The 22,082-nt window shown below is 41.7% G+C and overlaps 1 long non-coding RNA gene and 1 pseudogene across 1 annotated transcript in view; both read right to left on the bottom strand.

Moving 5' to 3' along the window:
• Positions 1-5,459: 5,459 nt before the first annotated feature.
• Positions 5,460-22,082, bottom strand: part of LOC131381094 (uncharacterized) — a 59,405-nt gene continuing 42,782 nt past the window's right edge. The window contains exons 3-5 of the long non-coding RNA XR_009209556.1: positions 16,315-16,424; positions 15,368-15,490; positions 5,460-5,600 (exon numbers count right to left, since the gene is read on the bottom strand). This is a non-coding gene — a long non-coding RNA (uncharacterized LOC131381094). The remainder of the gene's footprint in view (positions 5,601-15,367; positions 15,491-16,314; positions 16,425-22,082) is intronic.
• LOC116809488 (keratin, type I cytoskeletal 18-like) lies at positions 19,061-20,288 on the bottom strand (annotated as a pseudogene).

Genomic DNA, 22,082 nt, shown 5'->3' with positions numbered 1-22,082 from the left:
TAGAGGAGATTAGTTTTTGTAGTTGTAAAATAATATTTTAGGCTGGGTGTGGTGGCTCATGCTTGTAATCCCAGCACTTTGGGAGGCCGAGGTGGGCAGATCACGAGGTCAGGGGATGGAGGCCAACATGGTGTAACCCTGTCTCTACTAAAAATACAAAAATTAGCTGGGCGTGGTGGTGCGTGCCTGTAATCCCAGCTACTTGGGAGGCTGAGGCAGGAGAATTGCTTGAACCTGGGAGGTGGAGATTGCAGTGAGCCAAGATCTCGCCACTGCACTCCAACCTGGAGACAAAGCGAGGCTCTGTCTCAAAAAAAAAAAAAAATTTTTTTTTTTTTAATATGTCATGTTTAGACCAGGCATGGTGGCTCACACCTGTAATCCCAGCACTTTGGGAGGCCGAGGCAGGCAGATCACGAGGTCAGGAGATTGAGACCATCTGGCTAACACGGTGAAACCCCGTCTCTATTAAAAATACAAAAAAAATTAGCCGGACCTGGTGGCGGGCGCTTATAGTCCCAGCTACTTGGGAGGCTGAGGCAGGAGAATGGCATGAACCCAGGAGGCAGAGCTTGCAGTGAGCCGAGATGGCGCCACTGCACTCCAGCCTGGGCAATAGAGCGAGACTCCATCTCAAAAAAAAAAGTCATGTTTAAAAATTCAAAGTATACTTATATTTAAAATTTTCTTCTAATGAAATGTTATCATAAGACCAAAGTAGATACTGGGCCTAGATCTTCATCCTTTCAGTCTCTCTTTGATTCTGGCAGTGGCACCTCTGGTAACATTGATCTTCTCTGGGGGTCCTGGGATAACACATTAGCTTCTAGAATGCCTTGGGGATTTCCTGCTTGTGTCCTGTGAAAAGGACACAAACTGGCCACACATGTGTTCAGTTTAGTGATGGGCACTGAGAAGGACAGAAAGAGATTTGACATAATTTTGACCTTAGCAATTTACTACTAGGTTGGGGAAATAACTGGTCATAAAAGTAGGATACGCTAAGCTCTAATTAAGTGATATGCAATTCAAGTTCAGAGGTGAAAGACTATTGTGGAGTGGAATTCCAATCTGGCCCCGAAAAGCAATACACAGCTTTTCAAACTTGTGGGAAATAGAATAGCTTTGAGAAGGAGTACTTACATTTTTAATTTTTAGAAATATTGCCAATTTGCTTTGCACAGAGGTTATATTGATATACACTCCCATCAGTCACATATGAGAGAGCCTTTTACCCTATTTATTCTCATTAGCACAGTGTTAACATGTTTGATCTTTGCCAATTTGATAGTTTGAAATGATATTTTATCTTTTTTTTTTTTTTTGAGACGGAGTCTTGCTCCGTCCCCCAGGCTGGAGTGCAGTGGCACGATCTCGGCTCACTGCAAGCTCCGCCTCCCAGGTTCACGCCATTCTCCTGCCTCAGCCTCCCGAGTAGCTGGGACTACAGGCGCCCGCCAACACGCCTGGCTAATTTTTTTTTGTATTTTTAGTAGAGACAGGGTTTCACCGTGTTAGCCAGGATGGTCTTGATCTCCTGACCTTGTGATCCGCCCGCCTCGGCCTCCCAAAGTGCTGGGATCACAGGCTTGAGCCACTGCGCCCGGCCTAATATTTTATCATCGAGTTGATTTGTGTTTCATTTTTATGAATCAGATTCATCATCTTTTCATTTCTCATAAGAGTCATTTTTATTTTTTTTTCTGTGAACTGTCTACTCATCCTCTGCCCATTTTTTTTTTCAGTTGTATTGTCAGCTTTTTAATGTAGAATCACTTCAAAGAAACTGTTCCTTTGCTTGTAACTCCTTCATTTTAGAGATGAATAGATGTAAGATGTAAGCTTATTGTTTCTTTGTTTATTCATCAGCATTTATTAAGTATCCATTCCATGCCAGGCACTGCACTTGTCACAGGAGTTAGATATAGATCCTGTCCTCAAGAAGCTCCCAGGCCATGGGATATACAAAGCTTTTCACATGGTTTTCAGGTCTATGATAGATCTATACATAGGGAGTTATTGTGGCTCAAAGGTGGGGCATCACCTAACCATGCAAGGAGTTGGGGAGGCTCAGGAAAGTATTTGTAGATGATAGCAGCTGAATCTTAAAGAACAAGGGAGGCTTAGGCAAGTGACGAAGCGGGGAATTACATTTCAGGTAGAGAGACTAACTTGTGCAAAAGCACAAGTATGATGCCTTTGAGGAGTTCAATGTGTGAATTCCGGGTGGCTGGAGAGTAGGTTAAGTCCAAGAGAGTATAAGAGATGAGACCACCTGTATTAAGACAAACTCTTTATTCCTAGGAATTTAGGGCTTATCCCAAGGGCAAGGGAAAGCTAATAAAATATATAATTTTAAAAATTTGTTTAAAAATTATTTATAATATATAACCAGTAATCTTACATTGCAGAAAGCTATAAAATGAAAACTAAATGTCTTCCTCCTCCTTGTCCCCTGTCCCACGGTTCTATTTTTCAGAGGTTACCATTTTTTTTTAACAGTTTCCATTTACCTCCATAACTCTCAATATGTTTATATCCCTGTTTCTTGGTTTGTCAAACCGAACAGTATTTACAGACTCTCCACTATGAAGATGAAGAATTCAGCTCACTTCTACTAACTCCCACCCTTCCAATTTTTTGGAAGGTTTTAAGCACAAGAAGGACCTGATTAAATTTGCATTTTGGAAAGATTATTTTGCTAGCAATGTGAGGAGTGGTTCAACAGCTGTTGCAGTAAATCAAAGAACATGAGTTGGAGGGATGCATTAGCGGAAGGTACCTAGAAGACAGAAGGGTGAGGACCATTGGAAGACTAGAAGATAGAGGGAAGGAAAAGGTCACTCCTTGGTTTTATTTATTTATTTTTGGAGATGGAGTCTTGCTCTGTCGCCCACGCTGGAGTGCAGTGGCACGATCTCAGCTCACTGCGACCTCCGCCTCCTGGGTTAAAGCAATTCTCCTGCCTCAGCCTCCTATGTAGCTGGGATTACAGGAGGGTGCCACCATGCCCAGCTAATTTTTGTATTTTTAGTAAAGATGGGGTTTTACTATGTTGGCCAGACTAGTCTTGAACTCCTGACCTCAGGTGATCCACCTGCCTCAGCCTTCCAAAGTGCTGGGATAACAGGCGTGAGCCACCGTACCTGGCCACTCCCTGGTTTTAGACTGGTGCAGGTGGTACTTACACTCTCTGAGCTAGAGATGCAGGAGGAGAAATTAATTTTAGCAGGGGGCATGATGTTGAATTTCACTTTGGACATGTTGAATTTGACATGTTTGTGAGAATCCAGGTGGAGATGCCTTATGATGCAGCTGGACAACTAATAGAGTTGTGGCAGTCAGGAGTGAGCAGAGGCTAGGGAGATAGATCTATGAGCCAACCCTCAATGTGTAGTTTATTCATTTTCTCATTCATTTAATAAATATTTATTGAGTACCATCTATGAGCTACATGCTGGGTATAAAATGATGAGAGAAGAGACAAACTTCCTCACCTCATGGAGCTTTTAAGCTGGTGGAGGAGACAAACATTAACACAGAAACTCACAAATACATATGCAGTTATGGACTGTGGTAGGTGCTACAAAAAAGAATACAGGCTTATGTGATAGAATAACAGCATGCACCAAATTTAGACTGGGGCCTGGGAGGGAAACAGATGGGCAGGCAAAGCTTCTTTATACCTCCTAGATCTGCCAGGTGCAGAAGAGTTAAAGAAGCCATGTGCAGAGGACATTTTGAAGTGGAAGTCATGGTCAGGACCAGCCATAATCTTTGTGGAGCTTAGGATAAAGTCCAATAACGGAGACCCACTAAATATCTAGACATCATCAATCAAGACAGCTAAGTGTTATTACATATGTTCTATCCCCCTATCTTGACAAATATATCTTTATGATGACAAATAGAAAAATACATGTAAAGTAAAACTGAAAGTTGGCAAAATATCAGTGACAACTGAATTTAGTTATTATCACACACGTCCGGGTCTTCTGTTATGGGCTGAGATGATTGTATGAGCAATAAAATTAAGACAGATACAATATTCAGTTTCTTGAAATGGGTGCTGATTACTATTCACTCTGCAAATTTTCTGAGCTATATATGTATGACTTGTGTACTTTTCTGTATTTACTATTCCATAGCAGAAAATTTAAAGGATTTATCAAATACTTACGTCATAACATTTATTTATTTATTTATTTATTTATTTATTTATTTATTTATTGAGACAGAGTCTCACTCTGTCGCCCAGGCTGGAGTGCAGTGGCACAATCTCGGCTCACTGCAAGCCCCGCCTCCCGGGTTCACGCCATTCTCCTGCCTCAGCCTCCCGAGTAGCTGGGACTACAGACGCACGCCACCATGCCCGGCTAATTTTTTGTATTTTTAATAAAGACGGGGTTTCACCGTATTAACCAGGATGGTCTGGATCCCCTGACCTCGTGATCTGCCCGCTTTGGCCTCCCAAAGTGCTGGGATTACAGGCATGAGCCACCACGCCCGGCCTATTTTTTTATTTTTTTGAGACAGAGTTTCATTCTTGTCGACCAGGCTGGAGTGCAGTGGCATGATCTTGGGTCACTGCAACCTCTGCCTCTCAGGTTCTAGCAATTATCCTGCCTCAGCCTCCCAAGTAGCTAGGATTATAGGCACCTGCCACCATGCCCGTCTAGTTTTGCACTTTTTAGTAAAGACAGGGTTTTGCTGTGTTGGCCAGACTGGTCTTGAACTCCTGACCTCAGGGGATCCACTCACCCGCCTCACCTTAGTCAGTTTGGACTGCCATAACAAATTACCCAAAGTGCTGGGATTACAGGCATGAGCCACTGTGCCTGGCCCATAAAATTTATTTTTCTTGCCTTTATTTCAGTATAAATAATGTGGTCTAATGAAGATTTTTCAAATAATTTGTGTATTATTGACTTAATACTATTATAAATTAAACACGTTTTCTTTGTTCATTGTAGTTGTTAGTCTCAATTGAGATTGTGCCTTTATCTCAGACAACCAGAAAATAGTCTCTAGAGAAATTCGTTTCAGGATTATTTATAGGTGAATCTTTTCCTTCATATCCATGCCAATGGTTTTGTGTTTTATTCTAATTTCTTTGTTTTGTTGAAATGCTACTTTAGTTGCATTTTTAACATGTATTTTTTATTCAGAAAACTCATTCACTCTAAAATAACAATTAAATTTCTTTTTAAAATAAAATATCGACATTTAGATTTGTTTCTTTTTGTAATAGTAAATAGTAAGCAACAATTCATATCAAATAACTAGAGCTAGAACTAACACAGAAGTAATTTCATTTTCTGACAAAGACTGCAATTTGTTGAGGATCTTCTTCTGTTGTTTTACTTATCTTTGCTAATGTATTCTATAGCTTATCTAAGTTAAATCTAATTGCTTTAATAGTGTTTATTGGCATTCCCGTCTGTCTGAGTCAGTTTGGACTGCCATAACAAATTACCATATGCTAGTTGCTTAAACAACAGAGATTTATTTCTCACAGTTCTGGAGGCTGGGAAGTCCAAGATCCAGTGTCTAGTGAAGGCCTGCTTCCTGGTTTGCAGATGGTCATCTTCTTGTGGTACCTTTATAGGGTATGAAATAGAGAGAGGAAGCAAGCTCTTTTGAGTCTCTTCTTAGAAGAGCACTTATTTCATCAGGAGAGCCTCACCCAAATGACCTACCTACTTCCTAAAGTCCTCACCTCCTAATAGCACTCCATTGGGGGTTAAGGTTTCAACATAGGAATTCTGTGGGACACAAACATGTGGTCTGTAACAGTCATGTTTTCAAAGGCAGTTGTAAGGACAAATTTGATATGTTTCATCAAGATTTCTATCTGTTGGCAGATTCATAAAATACTGTGTGTAATCTTTGAATTTTTCTAAAGAACATTGTCATTATCCGCACATTTGAAGTCATGTCTCCTAGTGCCAAATACAAATGATGAGTCATATGTGGCTTTTGTATTTTTGGCCAAAATTCTGACTTATGTACATTGTTATGTACATTCTTTCCAACCACGGTAGTGCCATTCTCATAGGCTTTCCTTTGATAATTAAAAAAAAAAAAAAAAAAAAAACCATTAAAAGGCCAGGTGTGGTGGCTCATGCCTGTAATTTCAGCACTTTGGGAGGCTGAGGCGGGTGGATCAACTGAGGTTAGGAGTTCAAGACTAGCTTGGCCAACATGGTGAAACCCCATCTCTACTAAAAATACAAAAACTAGCCGGGCTTGTTGGCGGGTGCCTGTATTCCCAGCTACTTGGGAGAGTGATTGAATAGAAAAAAGAGTATCATTTCTCTCAGCTTCAGCCTGAAAAGTCTCAGGGAACTGTTCTGACTTGTTCACCTTAGATCAAATGCCAATGGGGAGGAGTCTTTTATGGAAGAAAGGGAGAAGCGTACCGACATGATTTCTGGAAAAATAACTGTCTGCTGAGCTGCTGCCCCATTTTCATCTAAGACAGGTCTAAGACATGTCTAGTTCCTCATAAGAAAATAAGAAAATGGAGGTTTTGGAGTGTCACACTGTTTCATTCACTGGCAAGGTTTCACGAATCCAGCTCCATGTTTTTTTCCTTACGGGTATATTCTGGGCTTGTTCCTATTATATCTGAGTCACCACTAAATTCAATTGTTCATAACCTGTTGATGGAACATGGACCCTTTTGGGAATATTTTAAAAGTTATGGAACTTCTTCCAGGGAAAAAAGCATATAAACATAATTTTTTTCTATTGTTTCATGGTATTTATTTATTTATTTATTTATTTTTATTTTTTTTGAGATGGAGTTTTGGTCTTGTTGCCCAGGCTGAAGTGCAACGGTGTGACCTCAGCTCACTGAAACCTCTGCCTCCCTGGTTCAAGCAATTCTCCTGCCTCGGCCTCCTGAGTAGCTGGCATTACGGGCACCCACCACCATGCCTGGCTAATTTTTGTATTTTCAGTAGAGAAATACGAAATTCCTGACCTCAGGTGATCCACCGACCTTGGCTTCCCAAAGTGCTGGAATTATAGGCGTGAGCCACTGCACCTGGCCTGTTTAATGGTATTTATTAAAATTCTTAAACTTGTGAAGTATTCCCAGGCTGGAGTGCAGTGGTGCGATCTCAGCTCACTGCAACCTCCAACTGTGGGTTCAAGCTATTCTCCTGCCTCAGCCTCCTGAGTGGCTGGGATTACAGGCGTGAGCCACCATGCCCAGGGAAGGTCATATTTTAAGAAAGATATTGTGTGTCATTATGATGTTGTGAATTTGGACATCTTAACAGATATCAAGAGATCTACCTTTGGTTGCTCTAGGAATGTGTATTTTTAAAAATAATTTTATTTATCTATTTTTATGGGTACATAGGTGTATGCACTTATGGAGTACATGAGATATTTTAATATAGGTGTGCAATGTGTAATAATCACATCAGGGTAAATTGGGTATCTATCACCTTAAGCATTTATCCTTTCTCTGTGTTATAAACATTTCAATTATACTCTTCGGTTATTATAAAATGTACAATAAGTTATTGTTGACTGTAGTCATCTTGTGCTATTGAATACTTGCTCTTATTCATTCTATCTAACTATATTTTTATTCCATTAACCATCTCCAATTCATCCTCCCACCCCATACCCTTCCCAGCATCATTCTATTCTCTACCTCCATGAGTTCAACTGTTTTAATTTTTAGCTTCTACAAATGAGTGAGAAGGTGTGAGGTTTGTCTTTCTGTGCCTGGCTTATTTCACTTAACATGATGTCATCCAGTTCCATCCATGTTGTCGCAAACGACTGGATCTTATTCTTTTGTATGGTTGAATAGTACTCCATTGTGTATATGTATCACATTTTCTTTATGTATTCATCTGTTGATGGACACTTAGGTTGCTTCCAAATCTTGGCTATTGTGAATAGTGCTACAATAAACATGGGAGTGCAGAGATCTCTTTGATATATTGATTTCTTTTCTTTTAGGTATATATCTAACAGTGGGATTGCTGAATCATACGGTAATTCAATTTTTAGATTTTGAGGAACCTCCAAACTGTTCTACACAGTGGTTGTATTAATTTATATTCCCACCAACAGCATATGAGAATTCCCTTTTCTCCATATTTTCACCAGCATTTGTTATTGCCTGTCTTTTGGATAAAAGCATTTTAACTAGGGTGAGATGATATCTTATTGTATTTTGATTTGTTTTTCTCTGATGATAAGTTATGTTGACCACCCTTTCCTATACCTGTTTGCCATTTGTAGGTCTTCTTTTTTTTTGAGATGGAGTCTTGCTCCGTCACCCAAGCTGAAGTGCAGTAGTATGATCTCAGCTCACTGCAACCTCCGCCTCCCGGGTTCAAGTGATTCTCCTGCCTCAGCCTCCTGAGTAGCTGGGATTACAGGTGCGTGCCACCATGCCAGGCTAATTTTTGTATTTTTAGTAGAGACAGGGTTTCACTGTGTTGGTCAGGCTGGTCTTGAACTCTTGATCTCGTGATCTGCCCACCTTGGCCTCCCAAAGTGTAGGTTTTCTTTTGAGAAATGTCTATTCAGATCTTTGTCCATGTTTAAATTGGATTATTGTATTTTTTCCTATTGAGTTTTTTGAGCTCCTTATATAGTCTTGTTATTAATCTCTTGTCTGATGGATAGTACGCACATATTTTCTCCCATTCTGTGGGGTGTCTCTTTGCTTTGTTGATTGTTCTCTTTGCTGTGCAGAGCTTTTTAACTTGATGTGATCCCATTTGTTCATTTTTGCTTTGGTTGCCTGTACTTTTGGGGTATCACTCAATAAATCTTTGCCCAGACCAACGTCCTGGAGATTTTCCCCAATGTTTTCTTTTAGTAGTTTCATAGTTTGAGTCTTAGATTTAAGTCTTTAATCCATTTTGATTTGATTTTTGTATATGGTGAGAGACAGGAGTCTAGTTTCATTCTGCATATGGTATCCTGTTTTCCCAGCACCATTTATTTAAAAGACTGTCTTTTCCCCCATGTATATTCTTGGCATCTTTGTTGAAAATGAGTTCACTGTAGATATATGGATCTATTTCTGGGTTCCCTATTCTGTTCCATTGGTCTATGTGTCTGTTTTTATGCTAATACCATGCTATTTGGATACTATGACTCTGTAGTATAATTTGAAGTAAAGTAATGTGATTCCTCCAGGTTTGTTCTTTTTGCTCAGGATGGCTTTGGCTATTCTGGGTCTTCTGTGGTCCCAAATAGATTTTAGAATTTTTTTTCTATTTCTGTGAAGAACGCAATTGGTATTTCAATACGGATTGCATTTAGTATGTAGATTGCTTGGGTAGTATGGACATTTTAACAAGATTGGTTCTTCCAATTCATGAACATGGAATATCTGTTCATTTTTTCCTGTCCTCTTCAATTTCTTGCATCAATGTTTTACAGTTTTAATTGTAGAGATTTTTCACTGTAAGTTAAGTTTATTCCTAGGTATCTTATTTTATGAATATTTGTAGCTATTATAAATGGAATTTTTAAAAATTTCTTTTACAGATTGCTTGCTCTTGGTATATAGAAATGCTGAGTTTTTTATGTTGATTTTGTATCCTGCAACTTTACTGAATTTTGTTTATCAATTCAAATAGTTGTTTTGGTAGAGTCTAGGTTTTTCTAAATATAAAATCATATCATCTGCAAACAAGAATAATTGGGCTTTTTCCTCTTTAATTTGGATCCCCTTTCTTTCTTTTTTTTTTTGTCTGTTTGCTCTAGCTAGAAGTTCCAGTATTGCACTGAATAACAGTGGCGAAAGTGGGCGTCCTTGTCATGCTCCAGGTCTTAGAGGAAAAGCTTTCAGTTTTTCCCCATTCAGTATACTAGTTGCATGCCACGTATGGCTTTTATTGTGTTGAGATACATTCCTACCATCCTTAGTTTTTTTATTTTTTTTTATCATAAAGGGATGTTGATTTTATCAAATGCTTTTTTCAGCATCAAGTGAAATTATCATCTGGTTGTTGTTCTTCATTCTATTGATACAATGTATCACACTGATTGATTTGCATATGCTGAACCATTCTTGCATTTCAGGGAGAAATCCCACTTGGTCATGATGATTTCTGTAATGTGTTATTGAATTTGGTTTGCTAGTATTTTGTTGAGGATTTTTACATTAACGTTTATCAGGGATATTGGCCTGTAGTTTTCTTTTTTTGATGTATCTTTGTCTGGTTTTGGTATCATGGTAATACTGGCCTGGTAGAATGAGTATGGAAGTGTTTCCTCTTCCTCTATTTTTTGGAATAGTTTAAGTAGGATTGGTATTAGTTCTTGTTTAAATGTTTGATAAAATTCAGCAATGAAGCCATTGGGTCCTGGGCTTTTCTTTGCTGGGAGATTTTTTATTATGACTTCAATCTCATTACTTCTTACTGGTCTATTCAGGCTTTGGATTTCTTCATGGTTCAATCTTGGTAGATTGTATGTGTCTAGGAATTTATTCATTTATTCTGGCTTTCCTAATTTATTGGCCTATAGTTGCTCATAGTAGTCTCTAATGATCCTTTGAATTTCTGCAGTATCAGTTGTAATGTCTCCTTTTTCATCTCTGATTATATTTATTTGGGTCTTCTCTCTTTTCTTCTTAGTATCACTAAAGATTTGTCAATTTTGTTTATCTTTTCAAAAACTAACTATTCATTTCAGTTATCTTTTGTATTTTCTTTCTGTTTTAATTACATTTGTGTCTGCTCTGATCTTTATTATTTCTTTTTTTCAGCTAATTTTGGGTTTGGTGTGCTCTTACTTTTCTAGTTCTTTAACATGTATTATTAGGTTGTTTATTTGAAGTTTTTCTTTTTCTTTTTCTTTTTTTTTTTTTGTTTTTTAGACAGAGTCTCGCTCTGTCACCCAGGCTGGAGTGCAGTGGCCAATCTCGGCTCACTGCAAGCTCTGCCTCCTGGGTTCATGCCATTCTCCTTCCTCAGCCTCCTGAGTAGCTGGGACTACAGGCACCCGCCACCACGCCCAGCTAATTTTTTTTTTTTTTGCATTTTTAGTAGAGACCGGGTTTCACTGTGTTAGCCAGGATGGTCTCGATCTCCTGACCTCGTGATCTGCCCACCTCGGCCTCCCAGAGTGCTGGGATTACAGGCGTGAGCCACCGTGCCTGGCCACAATGTTGTAATATTCTGTGTACTTACTATTACCAGTGAGTTTTTTTTTTTTTTTTTGAAGGATTTTGCCTTCCGTTGGAGTGCAGTGGGCTCTGCCTCCTGGGTTCATGCCATTCTTCTGCCTCAGCCTCTCCGAGTAGCTGGGACTACAGGCGCCCGCCACCACGCCCGGCTAAGTTTTTGTATTTTTTTAGTAGAGACGGGGTTTCACCATGGTCTCGATCTCCTGACCTCGTGATCCGCCCGCCTTGGCCTCCCAAAGTGCTGGGATTACAAGCGTGAGCCACCGCGCCCGGCCCCTTCAGATGATTTTTTATTGCACATTAATGTTCTTTTCTTTCAGATTAAAAACTCCCTTTAGCATTTCTTGTAGAACAGTTCTGGTGTTGATGAAGTCCCTCAGCTTTTGTTTGTCTGGGAAAGTCTTTATTTCTCCACCATGTTTGAAGGATATTTCCACCAGATATACTATTCTAGGATAAAAGTTTTTTTCCTTCAGCATTTTAAATATGTCATGCCACTCTATCCTGGCCTGTATGTTTTACACTGAACAGTCTGCTGCCAGACATATTGAAGCTCCATTATATACAATTTATTTCTTGCTGCTTTTAGGATTCTTTCTTTATCCTTGACCTTTGGGAGTTTGATTATTAAATGCCTTGAAATAATTTTATTTGTTTTTTGGCTGCATAAAGCTCATCATCACTGGCCATCAGAGAAATGCAAATCAAAATTACAGTGAGATACCATCTCATACCAGTTAGAATGGCCATCATTAAAAAGTCAGGAAACAACAGGTGCTGGAGAGGATGTGGAGAAATAGGAACACTTTTACACTGTTGGTGGGACTGTAAACTAGTTCAACCATTGTGGAAGTCAGTGTGGCGATTCCTCAGGGATCTAGAACTAGAAGTACCATTTGAACCAGTCATCCCATTACTGAGTATATACCCAAAGGACTATAAATCACGCTGCTATAAAGACACATGCACACGTATGTTTATTGCGGCACTATTCACAATAGCAAAGAGTTGGAACCAACCCAAATGTCCAACAACGATAGACTGGATTAAGAAAATGTGGCACATATACACCATGGAATACTATGCAGCCATAAAAAAATGATGAGTTCATGTCCTTTGTAGGGACATGGATGAAACTGGAAAACATCATTCTCAGTAAACTATTGTAAGGACAAAAAACCAAACACTGCATGTTCTCACTCTTGGGTGGGAACTGAACAATGAGAACTCGTGGACACAGGAAGGGGAACATCACACTCCGGGGACTGTTGTGGGGTGGGGGGAGGGGGGAGGGACAGCATTAGGAAATACACCTAATGCTAAATGACGAGTTAATGGGTGCAGCAAAACAACACGGCACATGGATACATATGTACCAAATCGGCACATTGTGCACATGTCCCCTAAAACCTAAACTATAATAATAAAAAAAAATTAAAAAAAAATAGTTTTATTTGGGTTAAATCTGCTTGGTGTTCTATAATCCTCTTGTACTTGAAAATTGATATATTTCTCTAGGTTTAGAAAGTTCTCTTTTTTTTTATCCCTTTGAATAAACTTTCTACTCCAATCTCTATCTCTAGCTCTTCTTTAAGGCCAGTAACTCTTAGATTTGCCCTTCCAAAGCTATTTTCTAGATCTTGTAGGTGTGCTTCATTCTGTTTTCTCCTCTCACTCTGTATTTTCAAGTAGCCTATCTTCAAGCTCATGAATTATTTCTTCTGCTTGATCAATTCTGCTGTTGAAAGACTGATGCATTCCTTAATATGTCAACTGTATTTTTCAGCTCCAGAATTTCTGCTGGATTTTTTTTTTTTTTGGAGACGGAGTCTTGCTCTGTGGCCCCAGGCTGGAGTGCAGTGGCGCAATCTCGGCTCACTGCAAGCTCCGCCTCCCGGGTTCACGCCATTCTCCTGTCTCAGCCTCCTCAGTAGCTGGGATTACAGGCACCTGCCACCAGGCCAGGCTAATTTTTTTGTATTTTTTAGTAGAGGCGGGGTTTCACCGTGGTCTCGATCTCCTGACCTCGTGATCCACCCGCCTTGACCTCCCAAAGTGCTGGGATTACAGGCATGAGCCACCGCTCCCGGCCTGGATTTTTAAAAATTATTTCAATCTCCTTGTTAAATTTATCTGATAGGATTTTGAATTCCTTCTTTATGTTATCATGAATTTCACTGAGCTTTCCCAAAACACATATTTTGAATTATCTATCTGAAAGGTCACATATTTCTGTCACTCCGGGATTGGTCACTGGTGCCTGATTTAGTTGATTTGAAGTGGACATGTTTTCTTGGACGGTCTTGATGCATGTGGAAATTTATCATTGTTTGGGCATTGAGGAGTTCGGTATTTATTGTAGTTTTCACAGTCTGGGCTTGTTTGTGCCTGTCCTTTTTGGGAAGGCTTTCCAAGTATTCAAAGAAAATTGAGTGTTGTGATTTAAATCTTTGATCACTATAACCATACCTGCATTAGCAGGCACCCTAAGCCCAGTAATGCTGTGACTCTTGCAGATTCATAGAGGTACCATCTTGGTGGTCTTAGATAAGATCCAGGAGAATCCCTGGATTACCAGGCAGAGACTCTTGTTCTCTTCCCTTACTTTCATCTAAACAAATGAAGTCCCATTCTCCATGCTGAGCTTCCTGGAATTGGGGGAGGGGTGGCACAAGCACCGTTGTGGCCATCAGCACTGGGCTACACTGAGTCAGACTCAAAGCTAGCACAGCACACTGAGTCTTACACAAGGCCTGTAGTGACTACTGCCTGGCTACTGCAAATGTTCACTCAAGGCCAAGGGCTCTTCAGTCAGCAGGTGGTAAATCCATCCAGGCTTGTGTCTTTTTCTTCAGGGAGGTGAGCTCCCCCTGGCCCAGGGCAGGTCCAGAAATGCCAGCCGGCAGCCAGGGCTTGGAGTCAGGAACCTGAGGAATCTACTTGGTGCTCTATCCTACTGCAGCTGAGCTGACACCCAAGCCACAAGATAAAGTCTTTCCCACTCTTCCTTTTCCTTTCTTTATGCAGAAGGAGTTTCTCTCCCTGTCCACCACTGCCCCAGGCCCATGACAAATACTGTCAGGCTATGGCTGAAGTTCACTCAAAGCCCAAGGACTTTTCAGTCAGCTTGTGGTGAGTGCTGCCATGCTTGGGTCTCTCCTTTCAGGGCAGTGGGCTTCCCTCTAGCCTGGAGCAGGTCTAGAAATGCCTTCCAGGAACCAAGGCCTGGAATCTGGGACCCCAAGAGCCTGCTCAGTGCTCTACCCTACTGTAGCTGAGCTGGTCCCCAAGCTGCAAGACAAAGTCCCCTTTAATTTTCCCTCTCCTTTCCTCAAGCAGAAGGAGTCTCTCCCTGAGGCCACCACAGCTTGGAATGCACTGAATCACAGCAGAAGCCAGCATGGTTCTGAGTCTCACCCAAGGCCTGTGGCAAGTACTGCCTGGCTACCGCTGATGTTTATTCAAGGCCAAAGGGCTCTTTAGTCAGCAGGTGATTAATCCTGCCAGGACTGGGTCCTTTCCTTCAAGGCATCAGGTTCCCTTCTGGACCTAAATGTGTCTAGAAATGTTTTTCAGGAGCTAGAGCCTGGAATGGGGGCCTCAGGACTCTGCCTGGTGCCCTAGCCTACTGTGGGTGAGTTGGTATCCAAGTTGCAAGAAAAGGCCCTCTTTACTCTCCCCACTCCTCTCCTCAAACAGAAGGAAGGAACCTCTCCTGGAGCTGCGAGCTGTACTGCCTTGGGCTGGGAAGGGGTGATGCAAAGACTCTCTTGGCTGCTCTGGCTGGTGTCTCACTAGGTCGCATGCCCCCCAAGTCCACTGGCTTCAAGTCACATGGCATCAGTACTTTCTTAGGAATGGCAGTCCTTGTGGCCTAGACTACCTTTCAAGTTTATTTAGGACCCCAGAGTACTTTAGCCTGAAGTGGTGGGGCTTGCTGGAACTCAGGTTCTGACCACTGGGATGGGCAATTCTCCTCTGGCTAGGGTTGGTCTAAATGCTCCCTCTGTGGGTTCTGGCTGAATTCTGCCCTGTGTTGCTTTCTGCTGTGGCAGGACAGTACTGAGTTCCAACATAAAGTCCTGCAATCACTGCACTCTTTCTCCTCCAAGCACCCACATTTTCTCTCTGCTGCTGCTAGGCTATGGGGGAGGGGTGATGTCAATGATTCAAGACAGTCTTTATTACCTTCTTCAGTGTCCCTTTCCTTGATATGATGTTAAAACCAGGCACTGTGAAGGAATGTGTATTTTTGAATCCATTCTCATGTTGAATCAATCCACAGAGAGATACACAAATCTAACGTCATTTCTGTTCAAACAAACAAAAAAATTCAGTTAGTTGTTGTGCATTTGTGATGTCAAACATCAACGAGACACTTGGATATAATGTTTGTGAATTTGTTTTCACTCTTGAAAGCCTTCTGGGTAGAAGAGAGATAAATGAGTTTCATTTTATGAGGCCCAGAGGTATAGAATAAAGACCAATGACTTGAATTCTCAGGAGAACCGATTTAAGACAGTTGAAGCCCCTCTCTGTTTCATTCCAAAATGGCAAGAGATGTATGTTGAAAGCAAGAATAAAGGATTTTGGTTGGGCTCAAGAGGCGTCATCTGTTTAAATTATGGCAATAGGGCGTATTGTCCTCAAATTCCTCACCCCAGGTCAAAGTGTTAGGGAGAGAGGCCTGGTCTACTAATGCGTACATGTTCCCAAAGGTATTCCCCTAACTAACATCAGGGCCTTGGTTAACAACTCATTTCTTATAAAAGGGGCAGAAACTTCTTCTTAACTCCACTTCCAAACTTCCTAAGAGAGCAGTGTGGGGAAATGATGATTCCTTGTTTTAATTTATACTGCCTATTTCCCTTCCACCTACACAGGAAAGGCAGGAGAGTGAACTTCCAGTAGAACTGGCACTTCCTTCTTACATAGTAGGATGAAGTAATTATCTTTGTCATATTATAAGACTCTAACTGATATCAGAGTTGACTATATGCCTTGGATATCTCTTATGCATCACTGCAAATCTCAACCTTGCCTGTCTCTTTTTCCTCCTTTTGTTGAGGCAAGCAGCTTCATGCAGTTTCAACCCGACAGTACCTCATCTCAGACGCCCTCTGAATGCTGCTCACCTGCTCTGGGGCTTCTGAGCAGATAACTTTGTGTAGATTCCTTAGAAACACAGTTGGTGCCCACATATGCTTGGCAGATTAGATTATGACTTTCAATCTTCATTCCTTCCCTGTAATAGAATTATACATTGAAATTCATTGTCAAGTGTTTTTATTTTTAGTACCTCCCAGTGGAAGAGATGGAGATTTTATCTCTGCCTCCTTGACTTTGGGTTTGGCTATATGACATTGGCCAATGGAATATGAGTGCATGGGATGCAGGCAGAAGCTATAAATGTCTGTGTTGTTTGACTTGGTCTCATGTTTCTGCCATTCGCCATGAGAAAGCATGGACCAGGAAGTTTCTGGTCCAAAGAGAAGATACATGTGGAGTAGAATTGAACCCAACCCACTCACAGACTGGAGTGGAGCATGGCAAGCTGACCTACAGACCCAGGAGTGAAAAATTGACATTTGTTTTGTAAGCTTATAAAATTTGGGGTTATTTGTTATGTAGTATTGTTGCAGTAATAGGTGGTGATATGGTTTGGATCTGTGTCCCTGTCCAAATCTCATGTCAAATTGTAATCCCCAGTGTTGGAGGAGAGGCTTGGTGAAAGGTGATTGGATCACGGGGGCAGATTTCCCCCTTGCTGTTCTTGTGATAGTGAGTGAGTTCTCACAAGATCTGGCTGTGTAAAAGTGTGTAGCACCTCCCCCTTCATTCTCTTCCTTCTACTCTGGCCACCTAAGATGTGCCTGCTTCATCTTCACCTTTTACCATTATTGAAAGTTTCCTGAGGCCTCCCCAGCCATGTTACCTGTATATCTTGCAGAATCATGAGTCAATGAACCCTCTTTTCTTTATAAATTACCCAGTCTCAGGTATTTCTGTATAGCAGTGTGAGAATAGACTAATACAGTTGGGTAACATATATGTGCAACCTAGAAATGTGGGGTGTCAATGTCCTGTGGGGTAAACTCTGAATCAATGAGAATTGGGACACAATGGTTAAATGCTTCTCCCTCTCTACTCTCAGATTTCATAGCGTCCCATATAGTCCTGTAGGGTTGAACAACCAGTCACATATAGTGGTGACTAATTGAATAACTCACGCTTGACTTGGCTTTCCCTTCATCCAGGTTTTGTGTCACCTTGCGACGACTACTGCCTCCTGGATTCACTCCCCAATAAAGTATTCATATAGACATCTTTGTTTCCCACTTTTCTTTCTGAGGAACCCAAGCTAAGACACTCTATGTTTGCTTCTAATTTTCATTAATTACAAGTTTATATACATTGTTTGGATACTGGAGGTTCCAAAGTGTTCACCACCCCAACCTCCCACACTTTTGCCAGCAATTAGACAGTCACATTCTTTAGATCTTCTTTGAACAAGCCTAGGGGGCTTCAGGGAATGTGTAGGAGGGCTAATGAGAAGATGTTGACCTGACTTGAGACTAAATTTTATTTTACCTTCCTATCTGAATCCAAAGCCTCCTCTGTCAGTCATCAACAGAGCCCTTGCTATCGCCTACCCTGAACCTCTTTCTTCTTAGACAGATAGCAATCCCAGCAATAAGGATGTACTCTGTAACTTTTGGATAATTTTCCAAAGATGGAATGGACTAACTAGGGAAGCAAGGAGTTCCTCATCACTAAAGAGGAGTTAAGGAAGCTAGGTGATCATTTGTGAACTATGTAGGAATTAAGTAAGTAAATAAAAATCATAGCTATCATTTATTTAGTGCTAGGCACAATGTTAAATATCTTAAATATACTAACTCAAGTCCTCACAATAACCCTCCACACTATTTTCTTCATTTTTTCAGCTGAGGGAATTGAGACTCTGGGAGGTTAAGTAACTTGTTTAAGGTCTGTGACTAGGAAATGACAAGGCCAACCCAGTTTGTCCTGCTTCTAAGCCTATTCTCTTCTTGCAAGTACACATGACATTTTAACTATGGGCTAGGGGATTAAATCAACTTGACCTTAAGATCTCTTCTATTTCAGAGACTCTACAAGTCTACTAACTTCTGCATCAAAGCACAGTAGCAAAAGGAGATGATATAACACTGTATGAGGTTTCCTTCCCACCTGTTTTTCTTCATTTAAAATTGAAAAGATTAACACATATAACTTTTTAAACAAATAAGTGAGTATAGTGGTTTTCACACTCAAATCAAACCCAAGGTTGTTTTCTGATTCCAGACAGGTTTTTGCAGAATGTAGTCATTTATAAATTAGGTGAGGTTTGTGCTTGACTGTTCTGGCTGGAGTGGAGAAAATGAGCCATGAAGGTCTGTGGGAGTGTGGTGGTCATGCTGGGGGAGGTATAGGTGATGTTTACAAGGAAAACTACCACAGTCAGAGATATCCTACACCTGGGTGACCCCTGGGTGTTTGGGAAGGATTATAAGTACTAAATATAATATAAAAGGAAAAATAGGGGCAAGGGAGTTGGGTTTGGCCTAAGAGCTTATGATCTGACTCAGAGAGACCTGAAAACATTCGAGAGAAGGGGAGGAAGGTGTGTGCTTTGGGAGGATATGAGTGCACGCACGTAGGACAGTACATCTGTCACTTTGAGAGTGTACTGGAACATTTTCATACCCTAAATAAGGACGTGAGTGTTACTTGGGCTTTTCTAAGGCCTAAAATATGCTAAGTGAAAACACCGACTATGTGCTTTTTCTTCTTTTTATTTTGACCTCTGAAATTTTTATTGGCCTCCTGTTCCCCAAAGGGCACCCTGCTTCTGTTGGCTTAATGTCTCAGAACTTTGGTGTCATTGGTCTCAGCCACCACTTTGCCATCCACTATCGGGCAGGTGGGAGTCCTTTGGATGGTTTGCATGGAGTTGCTGCTGTCCAGGGCATCACCAAAATTGAAGTCCTCGCCATCTTCCAGCAGGCAGGGGTAGGTGGCGATCTCAGCCTCCAGCTTGACCTTGATGTTCGGCAGGGCCTGGTACTCCTGGGCCTGGCTCTGTCCCTCTGCCCAGGTCTGTGCCAGCTCTGACTCCAGGTGCAGCAGGATCCCATTGAGTTGTTCCATCTGCAGGGTGTAGCAGGCCTCCACTCCCCCTTTAGGCTGTTCTCCAAGCTGGCCTCCAGATTTTTCATCCAGTCCAGGTCGATCTCCAAGGACTGGACTGTACATCTTAGCTCTGTGAGCATCATCGCAGCAGCTCCAACCTCAGCGGACTGCATGGTGACCACTGTGGTGCTCTCCTCAATCTGCTGAGACCAGTACTTATCTAGCCCCTCTCAGTTCTTCCGAGTCAGCTCGTTGTATTGGGCCTGGATGTCTGCCATGATCTTGGCAAGGTCCTGAGATTTTGGGGGCATCTACCTCCACGGTCAACAGAGCTGGCAATCTGGGCTTGTAGGCCTTTTACTTCCTCTTCGTGGTTCTTCTTCAGGAAGAGCAGCTCCTCCTTGAGAGCCTTGATCTCTGTCTCCAGCTGCAGCTGAGTGACACTGGTGTCATCAATGACCTTGTGGAGCCCATGGATGTCGTTCTCCACAGACTGGCATGTGGCCGGCTCTGTCTCATACTTGACTCTAAAGTCATCAGCAGCATGATGGGCACTGTCGATCTGCAGAATGATGCAGGCATTGTCCACGGTACTTGTAAAGATCTGAGTCAGGTCCTCAATGGTCTTGAAGTAGTGGCCCCAGTCTCTGACCTGGGGTCCCTTCTCCAGGTGCTCCCAGATTTTGCTATCCAGCTTCCAGTTTTCCATCTCCAGGCTCCTCACTCTGTCCAGATAGGAGGCCAGGTGGTCATTCAGGCTTTGCATGGTCTCCTGCTCATTCTGGATGCCTCCCATTCCTGCCAGATCCCCAGCCATCCCTGTGGCCACGCCCCTGGACCCCAAGCCACTCCGGAAGCTGGTGGAGCAGGACATAGAGATCCGGGAACCAGAGCCCCCAGCGCCTGCATAGACCCTGGCCACACTTCTGACCAGTGGGCGCGGTAGCTGGGCGCCTGGACAGAACCAAGTTGGTGGGGAAACAAGTGGTGAAGCACATACTGTCCCGGCACGGGGTAGAGTGAGAGGACAGATCAGGCTTGGCTGAAGGCTCTGTTGCTGGTTGTTTTGAGGTGGGGTTTTGCTCTTATGGTTCAGTTCCCTTATCTGTGAAATTAGAACAATATTTTCTACCTCAGAGTGCTGTCATAAAGACCAACAGAGAAAGCAGAGTTCACTTAATGGTTCTGGCATGTGAAATTAAAAATTCCACAATAATGTTCTCAAGGACAAAAGGTTTAATCTCGTGTGTGTGTGTGTGTGTGTGTGTGTGTGTGTGTAGCCACATCAAGCATGATATCGTTAGACTACTAGACTTTGATGAGTCAAGAAACATAATTTTTAGGTCAAGCTATTGAATTCAAGGAGATATTTTCATAGTGTGAGTCTTAAACAAAAACAACTATAAAAAGGAAAAGGCTTATGAATAATAGAGAGGAGAAATTCAGGTCACACTATGCCCAGAAGCCATACTTTTTTTCTATCTCAAGTAAGGAGATCTCTAAACATATATTCTTCATAGATACAGAAAACATTTCTTTCTTTCTTTTTCTTTTTTTTTTTCTTTCAAGACAGAGTCTCACTCTGTTGCCCAGGCTGGAGTGCAGTGGCACAATCCTGGCTCACTGCAACCTCTGCCTCCCAGGTTCAAGCAATTCTTGTGCCTCAACCTCTCCAGTAGCTGGGATCACAGGCATACACCACCACGCTCAGCTAATTTTTGTATTTTTAGTGAAGACAGGGTTTCACCATGTTTGCCAGGCTGGTGTTAAACTTCTGGCCTCTTGTGATCTGCCCGCCTCACCCTCCCTAAGTACTGGGATTACAGGTGCAAACCACTGTGCCCAGACACAAAACATTTCTTGTAGTGGTCTTTTATAGGAGACATTTGCAGATAGTATTCCAGAACATATTTCTCCATAGGAGCTTTGCATTTCTTGATATTTCAGAATTTGCATGGATCTATGTAGTAATGAGTTAGGAGCACAGTGAGCTACACCAATAGATGTGTAGTTAACGAAGCATGTGGTTGAAATAGAAAGTGTAATTTAAAATGGAATTACTAGCACCGGAGGAATTTGAATGCTTTGTTGTTGGTCTGTTGCTGTTAGGCCTGATTCAAGAATCAAGATATCACCAGGTGTGGTGGCTCAAGGCTGTACTCCCAGCACTTTGAAAGGCCAAGGCGGGTGGATCCCTTGAGTCCAGGAGTTTGAGACCAGCATGGGCAACATGGTGAAATCCTGTCTCTCCAAAAAATACAAAAATTGTGTGGTGCATGTCTGTAGTTCCAGATACTTGGAAGGCTGAGGCAGCGGTATCATGTGAGCCCGGGAGGCGGAGATTGGAGTGAGCTAGTGAGCTGAGATTGCACCCTTGTACCCTAGCCTGGGCAACAGTGTGAGACTCTCTCTCAAAAAGAAAAAAAAACCCAAAACCAAAAACCTGTCATTGACAAGAATGTGATCTGAAGATCATGAGAGAAGACTATAGCTGGGACTAGAATTCTAAGAATTTCATTAACACTTTATTCTTAAAGATTTCATTCAGATGAATATAAAATACAGCTCTACTTTAGTAACAAATTCCTCACATAGAAATTGACCCAATAGTCTGATAGACAGGTTTTTTTTTTTTTTGGTGGTTGTTGTTGTTGATAAACATAGCAATTAACCCTTCTGGTCTTAAAGCTTGAAATTTACATTTGTTTTATCTGAGTTCCTAACTTAGGAAACAACCCTCAGGACTCTG

The sequence above is a fragment of the Hylobates moloch genome, unplaced genomic scaffold, assembly GCF_009828535.3.
Source record: "Hylobates moloch isolate HMO894 unplaced genomic scaffold, HMol_V3 SCAFFOLD_1, whole genome shotgun sequence".
Classification (NCBI taxonomy): domain Eukaryota; kingdom Metazoa; phylum Chordata; class Mammalia; order Primates; family Hylobatidae; genus Hylobates; species Hylobates moloch.
This window is presented reverse-complemented; position numbering and strand designations above follow the sequence as displayed.